Raw genomic sequence first — 14308 nt, forward strand, 5'->3', positions numbered from 1 at the left:
ATAAAGTGACGTCGAGGCATTGTTCCAGTTGCTTATATGGGCTATGCTTATCGCTGCTCATACCATTGAGATGATGGTTGTTTACTAGTAAATAACTATTTGGGTTGTTATTGTTTGTTGTACTGATAGTGCGCTTCTATTGTTCTAAGATAAAGTTGTTTAGATGATTTTTCTTTAATGTTTACTGAAACATAAAGTTGTGGTTAAAAGTTAAAGTATTGTGAAAAATAGATATCCTGATCTATACTCGAGTCTTGAGTAGATGAGTCATTCTTACACGTTCTATGGTAGCGTTGTAGTTTCTCAGATATACATACAGCTTTTTAATAAATTATACATCGTTTGAGTATTACAAATATAGACGTACTTAATCCTAGGACTACACGTACTCCTATAGTTATGAACATATTCTTGATTGGGTGTTCTTCAAATGGTATTGAAAATTTATTTAATTTTTTATTGTTGCCAAATTGATATTCGTTTTCTGATTCCAATACTTCAAGAATGTGAATTCTTTCGTTTCCATTAGCTATAATATAATCTTTAATTTCTTGTTACTGGTTATGGAATACTTCTGAGTCAATAATAATTGTTTCATTAAATTGTATTAAATTCAATCCTTCAATTGATTTTTCACTTAAAATATGTTTTCCTTGTAATACGACATTACCATGTCCTAAATCTATAATAGGTGCGTTATTTTCTTGGATAACATTACAATGGGCTTCGTATCCTTCGAACATTGGTATTGTACAATTGTCATTAGGTTCTTGTTTACAAATATATTTACTTAAATTATTTTTACATTTAGATGTTAATATTATTTTATCTTCACATTTACTTACGATTTTATTCATATCCAAAATGCCTTGACGATAGGATAATGGAGTAACTTTGTATGCTGTGCATTTCTTTTCAATGACTGGATATTTATAAATTACTTACAATAACCGGTATACTCGTTTGTTCCTTTTCTAATATCATTTCAATCTCGTCCGTATTTATTGCTGCTGAATAAAAATTTCCGTTCTTCGCGAAATTAATTGTCGTAGTTAAGTCAAATAACTCCTTGAATAATTCTTGCAATATAACTTTTTATTTAATCGTCCCAATATTAAATGTTTTCATCATTATTTCAAAGTTGGAATTAATTTGCCTTTGTTTGTTATTATTTTCTATTATGTCGTTGAGTATTATTTTAATTTCAATCAGGTCGTCGTGGTCTGGGACTCCTGTGATAAATTTCAAAATCGATCCTAAGAAATCAAGAGATCGTCTTGAGCGTCTGGCTCGTCCATTATTCATTAGTTGTTTTCTGAGGATTTCTATTCTGTTGAACAATGCTGTTTCTGTTGTGTCTTCACTAGGCATCTCTCCTTTATATTCGGCGATCTCGTAGTATGGTTTAAGTATTTTGCTTCAGTTCGTCATATGGAATAGATACTTATGTTCTTGATACAAAAATGATGGGTCAGTCTCGGTTTGCACGTACTTGCGATCTTGTAAGTCGGTTATTTCCTGAGCTAAGGATGTTGCTAGGATTAATGTTAGCGTTATCTTCATCATTGTTTCTAAGGTTGTCTTTGTGTACGATCTTCCCCTCTGTTGTTAAAATTGTGTCCTCACGATTCTCTTGTACTGTTTTCTTCAAATACCATGGATTTGTTTTATTTCGTCGATTTTGTTTCACATAAACTGTTTGTCCTGTTTTATATTCCTTTTGTGTTCGTTTTTTATTGTGGTATGATAGCATATACTCCTGCTTATTTTCGATCTGCTCTTTTATTCCTTCAGTCTTGCTCCTTTCTGAAAATAATTCGATAGGTTTCCTTTTTGTGACGGAATGTATTGTCCTGTTGTATTCCTTGATTGCGTTGAATAGTTCTTCAGTCGTGGTTGATTTATTTTGTTTAATGCGAATTCTAGTAATTTCCAGAATGGTAGAATGCAGCCGCACTGTGTTGCGGTTAGTGGAAAAGTAACTTTTCTCCGATTTTTTCCGACTAAAGATCCATTTTTCCTTTAAATTTGGGTTAGGCAAGCAATATCTAAAAAGTCCCAGAGATTCCCAGTTCCAAACCACTACAGAAATGTTACATAATTTGTTTTCAACGAGCTGTGAAAAAATCAGCTGCCCATACCTGCCCTCCTGGGAGTTATAGCGATTTTAGTATATCACTCTCAGTATTTATTCCATAGAAATAGAACGGAAATTCTCGGAATCACTTATTGAATAATTTAATCATATTGGTTTTCGGGTAACTTTCCGTCATCCCACGTCAAATTTTTATTATTTTCAGACCGGTTTCGGCTCATCGCCATCTTTTCTTTTTTGTCACTAATTCTCTTAGCTTGTGGTGGTACCTTTCTCTCTCTCTGTTGTTTTACAATTTTATTCTCTCTCTTTCGCTATCTCTTTCTCCGCCTTTGTTTTTACGTCTCGGTAGGTGAGTGAAATAATCCGTTATTGCGCGTTTATTTGTATTGTTTTTATTTTGTGGTTTCCCTTCATTTACTACATTTAATTGCTTTCTGATGCTTTTTTCATATACTGAAAGGAGAAGAAACACCTGAAATTATCAGAGGAAGCAATGAACTTATTGGTAGATGACTGATAATTTGTAATTTTTCTGTAGAATGCAATAAAATATGCCTGTGTTATAAAATAGTATCTTCAAATTTTTTTTTATTCTATATCTATTCTAGCACTCCACAAAAATGAGCATAACTCTCTTAAAACTGAAGCTATTGACTTCATACCGGTATCAAATTAAAGCTTTTATTGCCACCTTTCAAATAAGAAATGAAATAGATTTTGATTTCATATAAAATTTCAGAGTTTTTCAACAAATATTGAAAAATCATGAAAATTTGACGTTTATAATTCTTGTTCGGACCACCCTATACTTTATTTAAAAAACTAATCATAGGGTATTCATCAGAAATGAAAGAAGAATTAAAATAATTTTTTTTTGTAAATTTTTCGAACAAATTGTTTTTTTTACTTTTGTTGAAAATTTGACCCAACAATTTTTTTCGGTGAAATTTTTTTTTCACTCATTCTGTTTCGGATTTCATTCTGACCAATCTGTAGAAGTTTCTCATCGATACAATTAAAATTACAGTTTAGGCAATATGATTTCCAAACAAGTAAGGAAGGGCTAAGTTCGGGTGTCACCGAACATTTTATACTCTCGCATGGTAAAGTGATAATCGAGATTTCATTATTCGTCATTTAAATATTTTTCAAATACCGTATTTTTGTAAAGTTTTATTCCGCTATCATCATTGGTTCCTAATGTTTATACTCTCGTATTATACAGAGAAGGCATCAGATGGAATTCAAAATAGCTTTATATTAGAAGAAGGCGTGGTTGTGAACCGATTTCACCCATATTTCGTACATGTCATCAGGGTGTTAAGAAAACATTATATACAGAATTTCATTGAAATCGGTCTAGTAGTTCCTGAGATATGGTTCTTGGTCCATAAGTGGGCGGCGCCACGCTGTTTTCAATTTTTAAAAAGCCTGGATGCAGCTTCTCCTTCTGCCACTTCTTCCGTAAAATTTAGTGTTTCTGACGTTTTTTATGAGTCGGTTAACGCACTTTTAGTGATTTTCAACATAACCTTTGTATGGGAGGTGGGCGTGGTTATTATCCGATTTCTTCCATTTTTGAACTGTATATGAAATACCTTAAAAAACGGCTCTGTAGAGTTTGGTTGACATAGCTATAGTAGTTTCCGAGATATGTACAAAAAACTTAGTAGGGGGCGGGGCCACGCCCACTTTTCCAAAACAATTGGGTCCAAATATGCCCCTCCCTAATGCGATCCTCTGTGCCAAATTTCACTTTAATATCTTTATTTATGGCTTAGTTATGACACTTTATAGGTTTTCGGTTTCCGCCATTTTGTGGGCGTGGCAGTGGGTCGATTAGGCCCATCTTCGAACTTAACCTTCTTATGGAGCCAAGGAATACGTGTGCCAAGTTTCATCATGATATCTCAATTTTTACTCAAGTTACAGCTTGCACGCACGGACGGATGGACAGACGGACTTATATCTGACTCTTTTAGTTTTAGGACTTACAAACAACCGTTATGTGAACAAAACTATAATACTCTCGTTAGCAACATTGTTGCGAGAGTATAAAAATTGCGGTTTCGCAACACTGTGAGCCGTTCAACTTGAGCGGTCGATGTTGAATGGCGTTGAAATAGAGATAGATAGTTTATTACAAAATGGGAATATTTGTATGAGTACTTCCTCTAGTATTTTGTAGAATTCTCTTTTGTCGTTTAATTTTCTCATATATGCGTATTTTGAGTATATATCTATGCATGAGAGATACATTGTTCCATCGATTTCAAATATGTCCATTCGTATTTGTGTGCCTATATCTTCGCGTTTGTTTAATTATATTTTCTCTATCCTCTTCACTCGTGATGTCCCTTAATAGATTTTGACAAAAAACCTTTTTCTCTATATTAATTGAAGAGTTTATAATATCATGAAGTTCATACCAGGTTTCTAGTGTAGTGTGAAATGTGGTATGATATTAGGTTTGATATATTTTCGTTAGTGTATCTATCAAGTCTTGTAGTGTGACGTAATTAACATAAAATTTCTCGTGGTTTGCAAAAATTGTTGCTCTTTCTAATGCATTTTGTTCACATTTTTTATCACAATTTGTGTTTTAAATTGCTTCAGTGGAGCGCTGACATCTTTAATTCTGATTGACGAGGATGATTCCTGCGAGTGTATTGAGTCGTTCGTAGTTACGTTTACTTGACGGCTGAGTGCGTCGGCTACTACATTTAAATCTCCTTTAATATATTTAATTTTTGCTCCGTATGCTTCTATAAAATTTTTTCATAGTTTTAATTTTGAATTTGGGTTGTTTTCTGATATTGAAAAAATTAGGGATTGATGATCGGTGTAAATAGTAGTATTACTAGTGAGACCATACAGATAATTCCTAAGTTTCTTAAGTGCCCAAACGATTGCTAACATTTCTTTTTCGTTTGTCGAGTAATTTTGTTCAGTTCGCGTTAATGTACGTGAAATGAATGCTATAGCTATACAATACAGCTCCAATCGCATGATTACTTACATCTGTAGTCAAATCAAATCCTTTTCAAAAATCTGGTTGGAATAATTCTATTTGTTCTTTTAGTTTATTTTTTAGTGTTTCAACTGCTTTGAGTGCTTCGTCATCTAATTTTACATGTACTGAGCTACTTTTATTCTTTGAAATATTACCATTCTCTCCTCGTAGGTAGAGTGTTAATGGTTTCGTTATGGATGCAAATCCTTTTATAAATTTTCTATAATATGAGGTCATTCCCAAGAAAGATCTTAAGTCTTTCAAATTTGTAGGGGTTTTGTACCTATCTATAGCTTCTATTTTTCCTGGATCTACTGTAATTCTACCGTTTTTAATTATATGTCCTAAAAATTCTGTCTGTCTTTGGAAAAATTTTTACTTTTCATCCGAGATTTTCATGTTGGCTACGTGTAAAGTATGTATTATATTGGTGATATCTTTCATATGTTGTTCAGGGTTAGCTGAATATATTAGGACATCATCTATATACACGTATGCGCATACTCGTTTGAAAGATCGACGGTGCGTTTTTCAGTCCAAATGGTAGTCGTAGAAATTCATATTTGGCATTATTTATTGAAAATGCTGTTTTTTCCCTGTATTTTAATTTGAGGAAATTCTGATTCCAAATCTAACGTCGTGAAGTACTGTGCTTCTCCTAAGTTTTGGAGCATCGTGGTGATGTCCGGAATGGGATATCTATCAGCGATTGTTTGCGCATTTAACTTCTGGAAGTCAATAACCATGCGTCCTTTTGGGTTGCCTTGCTCGTCATTCCCTGTTTTTAGAAACTGTCCATATGGGTGAATTGTACGGGCTTTTGATTGGCTGTATTATTTCATTATAAAATAATTTTTTTATCTCAGTTTCTACAAATGCTCTATCCGCTTGGGGGTGTGGATGCTGTCTGACCCAAATAGGATTATTTGTTTCTGTTCTGCTTTCTGCCTCTACTTTAGTTACGTAGGTTAATGTTTTACTCTGCTCATTTCCTTTCATTAATTCATTTATTTCTTTTTTATACATTTCTTCTCCTATCATATAATTATATATTATCCTTGTTAATTTATTCTTTTTCACAATTAATACATTTCTTTCTGTATCTATCATTGCTTTCATTTGCTTTAAACCTTTAATTTCTATCAAGAAATCGAAATCTTGTAAGGTATCGAGTTCTTAAAATTCCATACTGAAACCTATTATATTCACTTTCTTTTTATATTTAACTAGCTGACCCCGCAGCCGTTGTCCTGCGTGAAATTATGTGTTTTGAAATGAAAAAAAGTTGAAATTATATTGTGTCGAATATGATTTATTTTCGATTTTTCTACATTTTTTTTAATGTAGCGCAACTTAATAAACATAATTTTTTGATTTCTGTTCTGGTGCGTAAATATACAGAGAAGATGGGTTTCCAACTCGTCAACACGCCACGTATATCTGGCCGTGTGAAAAACATAGCATTTCCCGATTTCCTTGTGTCCTGTTGATTGTCAACGCAAAGACAATTTTCCCTGGAAATTGAATACGCATGAAGATTGTGAAACGTAATAATGACAGATCCAACTGTGAAACGCAATTTGGAAATTCCACTGGATAAATTACGGTTTCGTCTTCCTTGTCAAGACGATCGATCGATTTATATGAGCGCAAACCTCCCAGAATTTGACTTTGAATCTTCCAGTTTAAGTCATTAACATCGGTATTTTTGGCAGCTAAAATTGCGCGTGCACTCAAGCAATTGCAGTTCCGATAATTTGACCAATGTTTGGATAAACATTCGTGATGAGTTCATCTTCCGTTAAAGTGAATTGACAAAAGGAAAAACTGGAAGTATCAACCGAAATTTGCCCATTTCCAATTCTAAGCGAATACAATGTAAAATGTCGTCGTCAATGTCATTTTTTCGTATCCCATAATTAACGCGAATTTGAAGGCTGATATGTCGAAATGATCTTCGCGAAAAGTATGCGAACTTCAATGGCATGCGAAGTAACTATCGCATTGTCGTTCGTCTGTTTCCAGTGATTAGCATGTTCCAGCAAGCGCAACTGCTGGCATGCTTCTCAAAAAGTTGCACACACTGTACCATTCAGAATACGCAATGACTTAAATGAAGTTGAACCGCGAGACGCACAACAGTCGACAAACTTTCATGAATTGCAAAAGTAAATATCCTACAAAGCGCCTCATTGCAGTTCACACCCATTCGATACTGCTGATCTCATATCGTTTAAGGCCAATAACCGCTATGTTGCTTTCTTTGGAGACGTACTTGCAAACGTATTTGATCGATTTCACCAATATGTAATATTGACATGAGTTTTGAATGTGAATTATACGAAAGTGGCGAATATGGTACGATCCATGTGTTTTCAGTTTCGATGTGTTGTTAACGTCGATATTCACGCCTCTAAATGCTTAATGTTCTGCCATTGTCGTCTGGTGAGCGACGACATGAGTAGTGTTTCGTGCATTAATTGTCAAACATACAAACCTAAGTGGGATTGTAAGGCTTGCAAGGTCCATGAACCATATTGGTTTTCACCACTTCGTATAATTCTGGATCTATCTCTGAATCATGAATTTCCGCTGAAGTGATTTCATCAATTTGATCTGGTGTAGTCACCATCCGCATCCAAAGAAGAATGTGTGCGTGCGGCAAACCTCTTTTTTGATACTCAACAGAATACATTCAGCATCTAACAGCACCGTATATACCATAGGTTGCTTCAAGATAAAGATCATCAAACATCGCAGCTATTGTTTAATAAGTCGTGCTGTGATATCGTTAGCGATCCATAATTCCGCACGTATGTCATCACATTTTGGGAGTACTTCTTGCCTTTTCTTGGGCTGCCATACGTTGATGGCAAAAAGAACGGCGACCAATGTTAGCGCGACCTCTTAGTGGCTTTGTAACAAATTTCAATATGCAATTGTTCACATTGTGTGAAACACACATAAAGTTTTCACTGAATAATTTTAAATAATTTTTCCTTTGGATAGCCGGAATAAAAAAGCAAGCGATCAAAATTGAAACATTTCAAATAATTTACAAATCGAAATATTGAAAAACAAAACAAACAAAAATTGAAAAAAATGTGTATGAAAAATGTTACTTTTTGGAATTGTCCAATTTTCCGACTTCTCCTCAATAAAAGTATAAGGTATTCGGTTTCTAAACCTGTCCCGATTCACAACGAACAACCTTTCAATTTCAAGATTGGTTCAACCGTTCTCTTAGTTTTACTAACAACCAAACATTTATTTTTATTGTAACGTTTGTATGGGGAAAAGAAAAGGGCTGTTTTTAGGGGTTTTCCGGTAATTATTCGAATTTTTCTCGCCGTAAAAATCATTTTTGAACTTCAGCGAACATTTAAGAAAAAGAATTGGCCAAATTGGTCCAGGCGTTATTGAGTTATGAGCGTACATACATACATTCTGACGATTCGTTTTTATTTATATAGATTAATGATTTACCGTGTAAAGTAGCGACTTGTTTCTTACTTTCTACTTCTATCCTTTTTGCGTTAGGGAATTTTGGATTTACATAATTTTCTTCTGCACCACTATCAATTAAAATATACACTGAGTTTTACCTTCTTCTGTGGTCCTTACAAGCGTTGGTAACCTATGCCTTAGAATAAAAAATATTCTTCCTGTTCATATTCCGTATTTGATTGTTGATCGTGTATAATTTGGTTGATCCGTTGATTCTCCGGTTGTATATTAGCATGACTTGTATTATCTCGTTCTCGTTTTTATCCCAATGCTCCTGCTACTTTCTTAAATGGATTTTGATAATTCTGTCGAGGCTGCTGATTTCGTGGTGGTTGTTGCTGATTCTTGTTGTAACCTTGTCTCGTTGGTCTACGGATATCCATCGGTTCAACTGGGGTTTGTTGTCGACAAGAATAATTATTCTGATGTCGATTGCTGAAATTATGATTCTGATGATGGTTGTATCGTGGAATGTACTCGAGGTTCTGGTGGCGTGAATCATGTTGCATTGTACGGGCGATACTGTAGGCATCTGCTAATGTTGTGCAGGTTCGTGCATAGATGGCATTCTTGATAGCTACACTTCTCAGTCCAGTGACGAATGTTCTGATTGCTTTAGCTTGGATTTCTTGTGCCAATACTTGGACTATTCGTTCTTCCTTGTGTCTCATCTCAATCTTGCATAGCACTACATTCAATGCTTGGTTCCGATTGTCATAATATACATGCAGTGGCAGTTCTTTTTGTTGTATTTTCGTCATATCTTCCTCCAGAACGTATATTGGTCGTTTGTCGGCATAGGAATCGTCTAGCCTATCGATTATGTCTTGGAAGTTTCTCTTTAGATTGTGGTTGATCAGGATCTGTGCTGCTTTGCCAGTAATTTTTCCTCTGATCATTATTAATGCTTGGGCATAAGTACTATATATACTGAAATACTTGAGTCGAATAAATGTCCCGTCGAAAGACTAAGGACAACGCTAAGATCCGTTTTTTAATAAATTAAATACAAATGTTTAAAATGTTTTATTATTTATTATTTATTAAAATTGTACGCGACGAAAGAAAGGTTTCGTGTGCGTCAATTGGATTTCAGCTTAAGACTAATTTACAAAGAGAATGAAAATCTTGGTTTTGGCTATTGGCTATTGTTTACATTAAAATGAGTGTGCAGTTGGTCGCTTGATTCATTGGATGAGAACTTATAGATTATTTGGTTTGTATAAGCGAAGACGCTTAAGGCGTGATCGTCACTGAATATCGGTCATTTGTTTACATTAAATTCTCTGAACAGCAAAAATGATGCGCAGCTCTTGTTATTTGTTTACTTGACTTTAATGGATGGGTGTGAGAACGAATGTGTCACCAAAATACTGATGCTGTAGTAATTGGATATTAGTAGATGGATGTGAGGGTGAATATGTATGTCACTATATATTATGTCCTTCGAATTGTCGTATGTCTTCCATTAATGAGGTTGCTACTTTCCTCCAGTTCCTGTATTCGTTGTAATCACCATTAAATTGTGTTATTGATTTAAACATATTCAGATCCACTTCTACTGGTTTGGTGTAAGAACATATTTGTTCTGTTCATTGTGGAATGGTTGCACTTCTTCCTAATTTTAGTTCGGATAACTGTCGTTGCAGATCGGCGACTGCGTTGGTTAATGCAATTAAATTTGGTTGTTCAGTCATCTTGCTGATTTATTTGTTGATTTATTTTACTAAAGATCGGTCTCCAGTTGTATTCTTGGAGCGCTGCTTCATATGGTATTCTTTCTATAAAAGCGTGTTGTTTGCCAGGGATGGTATATTGATCCTTTACTTTCAATTTGTTATCGTATTAGGGGTTTTATGTGAATCCCTTTTGATTGACGTTGTGTGGGATGCTGCACTGGTAAACTTCTTGGATGGTTTAAATTAATCCTTTTTTTGTTTCCAGGGACTAAGTAGGTTCTTCCCTTTCAGGCAAACTGACTAAGGATATTGTTGATGATCTTTTTTTGTTGCTGCCCCACGTTGGGCGCCAGTTAATTTATTTACTCGTTAGGAATAAAATAAATATATAATTTTAAGTCAGCCAATGAGATTGAATCTGACTGATCCTTTATTTGTATAATATTTCACCGTATACACATGTATTTCAATATTGAATATATTACACTTAAACTGTACAAGTGTTACAAGTAGTAACTTGTTACTCGGTAGTCGATAATAATAAAGTGACGTCGAGGCTATTGTTCCAGTTGCTTATATAGGCTATGCTCATCGCTGCTCATACTATTGAGACGCTGGTTGTTTACTAGTAAATAACTATTTGGGTTGTTATTGTTTGTTGTACTGATAGTGCGTATCTATTGTTCTAAGATAAGTTGTTGATGAGTTTTCTTTAATGTTTACTGAAACATAAAGTTGTGGTTAAAGGTTAAAGTATTAACTCGCGAGACACTTGATTGTTTTGCTGAAAACTCTCAGCAAAAGGAATGAGCTCGCTATCTTGTAGATAAATGTATACTTCGGAATTCACTTTAGTCGGTAAAAATACATATGAGATTTGCCTTTAGAGCTAAAGGCAGCCCATACCATTAAAGATCCCCCCACTATGGTTTCGCTTATAGCAACTCTCTTGGAAGTCGTGTATCTCGCTAGTATTTGTGATGACCATCTGGACCATTCAATTTAAACTTTTTTTCGTCACTTAAAATTCCGTTTTCAATCTCCTCCTCCCAAACCCGCTATTTATAGCAAAACAAAATACGAACATTTTGATTACGTGGCTGAGCTAGTTTTGATTCAAACTTAAGGCCTATTTTATGCTTCATAATTTGCAGCGGCTACGCTGGCTAGGTCATGTTGTCCGGATGGACGAAAACACTCCAGCTCTGAAAGTATTCGACGCAGTACCCGCCGGGGGAAGCAAAGGAAGAGAAAGACATCCACTCCGTTGGAAGGACCAGGTAAAGAAGGACCTGGCTACGCTTGGAATATCCAATTGGCCCCTCGTAGCGAAAAGAAGAAACGACTGGCGCGCTGTTGTTAACTCGGCTATAATCGCGTAAGCGGTGTCTGCGCCAATTAAGAAGAAGAAGAATTTGCTGAACACGCTGTTTAGTGATTGGGGGGCCTAATTCTACGTTTATCTGCCTGCAACTTAGGCCTTCGCTAATTGCTAAGGGATGAATGTGTTTCAACTGCTAGTAACCGACCAGTACGCTTTATGATTTTGAGGATTTTTCAAATAATTTGAAGCTGTATTACGCTTGCGGCTCACTAACGCAGCAATTCGTCCAATATTTTTGCGAAGCATGCATATACATATGTATAACTATTCCAAAATTATAAATTATGTTTCTACGCACTAAATTTAATACATATGACTTACTTATTTTCCAATTTAGTTAAAAAACAAACAGTGTATGTTGTCTCTTCAACTGACAGAGCACAAATAGATGGATTTGCACATTTAATTATTTTCTATGAACAACACAAATCGCAATGACATTTTCAATTAACGGTAATAGATACAGATGAAACGAATGAAAGAATGTTAAACCTTATATACAAACAAAATATGTGAACCACGAATACTGCATTCTGGAAAAAAAATTACCATTATTAATTTACGAGATAGATTAGAAAAAGATTTGCACCTGTAATTCTTTTACGAAGGTATGATTTGCTGTATTTTCAAATGCAAGATATAACAACTAAAAATTTTTAAGACTTAATTACGCCTTAATAATTCTAAAAAAATTAATGCTTTTATTGATAGAGAGCAGATTAAGAAGAATCGCTTAATTCATTTGTAGAAAATTATTACCCTTGAAGAAATAATTATCTAATGAGCATTAAAATACATACCTGGAACTTTGTCGCTCAACATATTTAAACAAAGTCTAGTTGAGTTGTTTAGACATCGATCTAATATATTGACAGTTGTTGGAAAATAGCCTAAATCAGCAATTGCTTTTACAAATGATATGAAAGATTTCCTTTTAAGACGTTCTTTTGAGCCTGCGGAATACGGATATTCCTGTAAAAATAAGTGTTGACCATCGAAAGCGTGGCACGCTAACTTTTCTTTTTTAGGAGAAATTTGGCTTGAGTCCAGAATATTTCCACTAATTTTATCTGATACGTTTCGCTGAAATGCATTCATGTCATCCTGCGGTATGAGTAATCGCTGCTTTTGTGTAAGAAGAGATTTTTCCAACTGAATTATGTCCACATGGGATGAGAACAAAATCGAGAGATTCGCGTTGACAAAGGTTTCTGATAAGCTGCTCAGCCTATTAAAAACAAAATAAAATATATATATTTTTTGTAAAATGAAAATGGCATACAAATCAGGACCTTTAAGAAGAGTATTCGTGTAGAGTACACGATTGTAAGAATGTGTAGAAACATGAAACTACGGCTTTATACCTTGACATAATCTCTATATGGAATATGTTGCGGCGTTCCAACATTTTTACACTGATTCCACGCTTTCACAATAGACGTTTGTTTTAATCCTGGCCTCCTCATTTGAGCGGAATACTTTTTCATCGAGCCACATTTTGAGAGAGGCTAGTCATAAAGTAATTCCTTCAATTTATTTATTACAAGCGTAAGTATTTATAAAAAAACATTCACGTAACAACTTATTTCATTTTGTGTTCACTGAACGAAATTATAGAAGTTTTGGCCATGTTTTCGAGATTTCTGAATTGTTTTACTAATCAGGAAACAATTTTTTTTTCAAAACACGAATATATTTTTTTCCCATATTATAGTTATAGGTACGTAGGTTGCCTTTTTTCAGAATTGGAAAACGAAGACAAATTGTAATCACCTAAAATCTATATATTGCAGGCATTTGAGCCAATTGTTGAAGCAACTCTAATTGAAGTATCTCTAAAACATGCCTTTTGAACTCATCAACCGTCTCTTCAGATGTCAAAACCTCATATCTTATTTATCTTTTCAGTCAACTTTTGTGAGCTAGCATTGTCGTGATGAAGAGTTATCCATCTCCTGTGGTTGATTTTTCTAATTTCTTGAAAGGCAACTGGCACGCAAATGCTTGTATCTTCTTCTTCTTAACTGGCGTAGACACCGCTTACGCGATTATAGCCGAGTTAACAATAGCGCGCCAGTCGTTTTTTTTCTTTTCGCTACGTGGCGCCAATTGGGTATTCCAAGCGTAACTAGGTCCTTCTCCACCTGGTCCTTCCCACGCAGTGGAGGTCTTCCTTTTCCTCTGCTTCCCCCGGCGGGTACTGCGTCGAATAATGTCAGAGCTGGAGTGTTTTCGTCCATCCGGACAACATGACCTAGCCAGCGTAGCCGCTGTCTTTTAATTCGCTGAACTATGTCAATGTCGTCATATATCTCAAAAAGCTCATCGTTCCATCTAATGCGATATTCGCCGTGGCCAACGCGCAAAGGGCCGTAAGTCTTTCGCAGGAAACTCGCAATGTCAACTCATCAGTTGATGTCATCGCCCAAGCCTCTGCACCATATAGCAGGACGGGAATTATGAGTGACTTATAGGGTTTGGTTTTTGTTCGTCGAGAGAGGACTTTGCTTCTCAATTGCCTACTCAGTCTGAAGTAGCACCTGTTGGCAAGAGTTTTCCTGCGTTGGATTTCCAGGCTGACATTGTTGGTGGTGTTTATACTGGTTCGCAAATATAAGAAACTATCT

This window comes from Bactrocera tryoni, unplaced genomic scaffold (genome assembly GCF_016617805.1).
Source record: "Bactrocera tryoni isolate S06 unplaced genomic scaffold, CSIRO_BtryS06_freeze2 scaffold_25, whole genome shotgun sequence".
NCBI lineage: Eukaryota > Metazoa > Arthropoda > Insecta > Diptera > Tephritidae > Bactrocera > Bactrocera tryoni.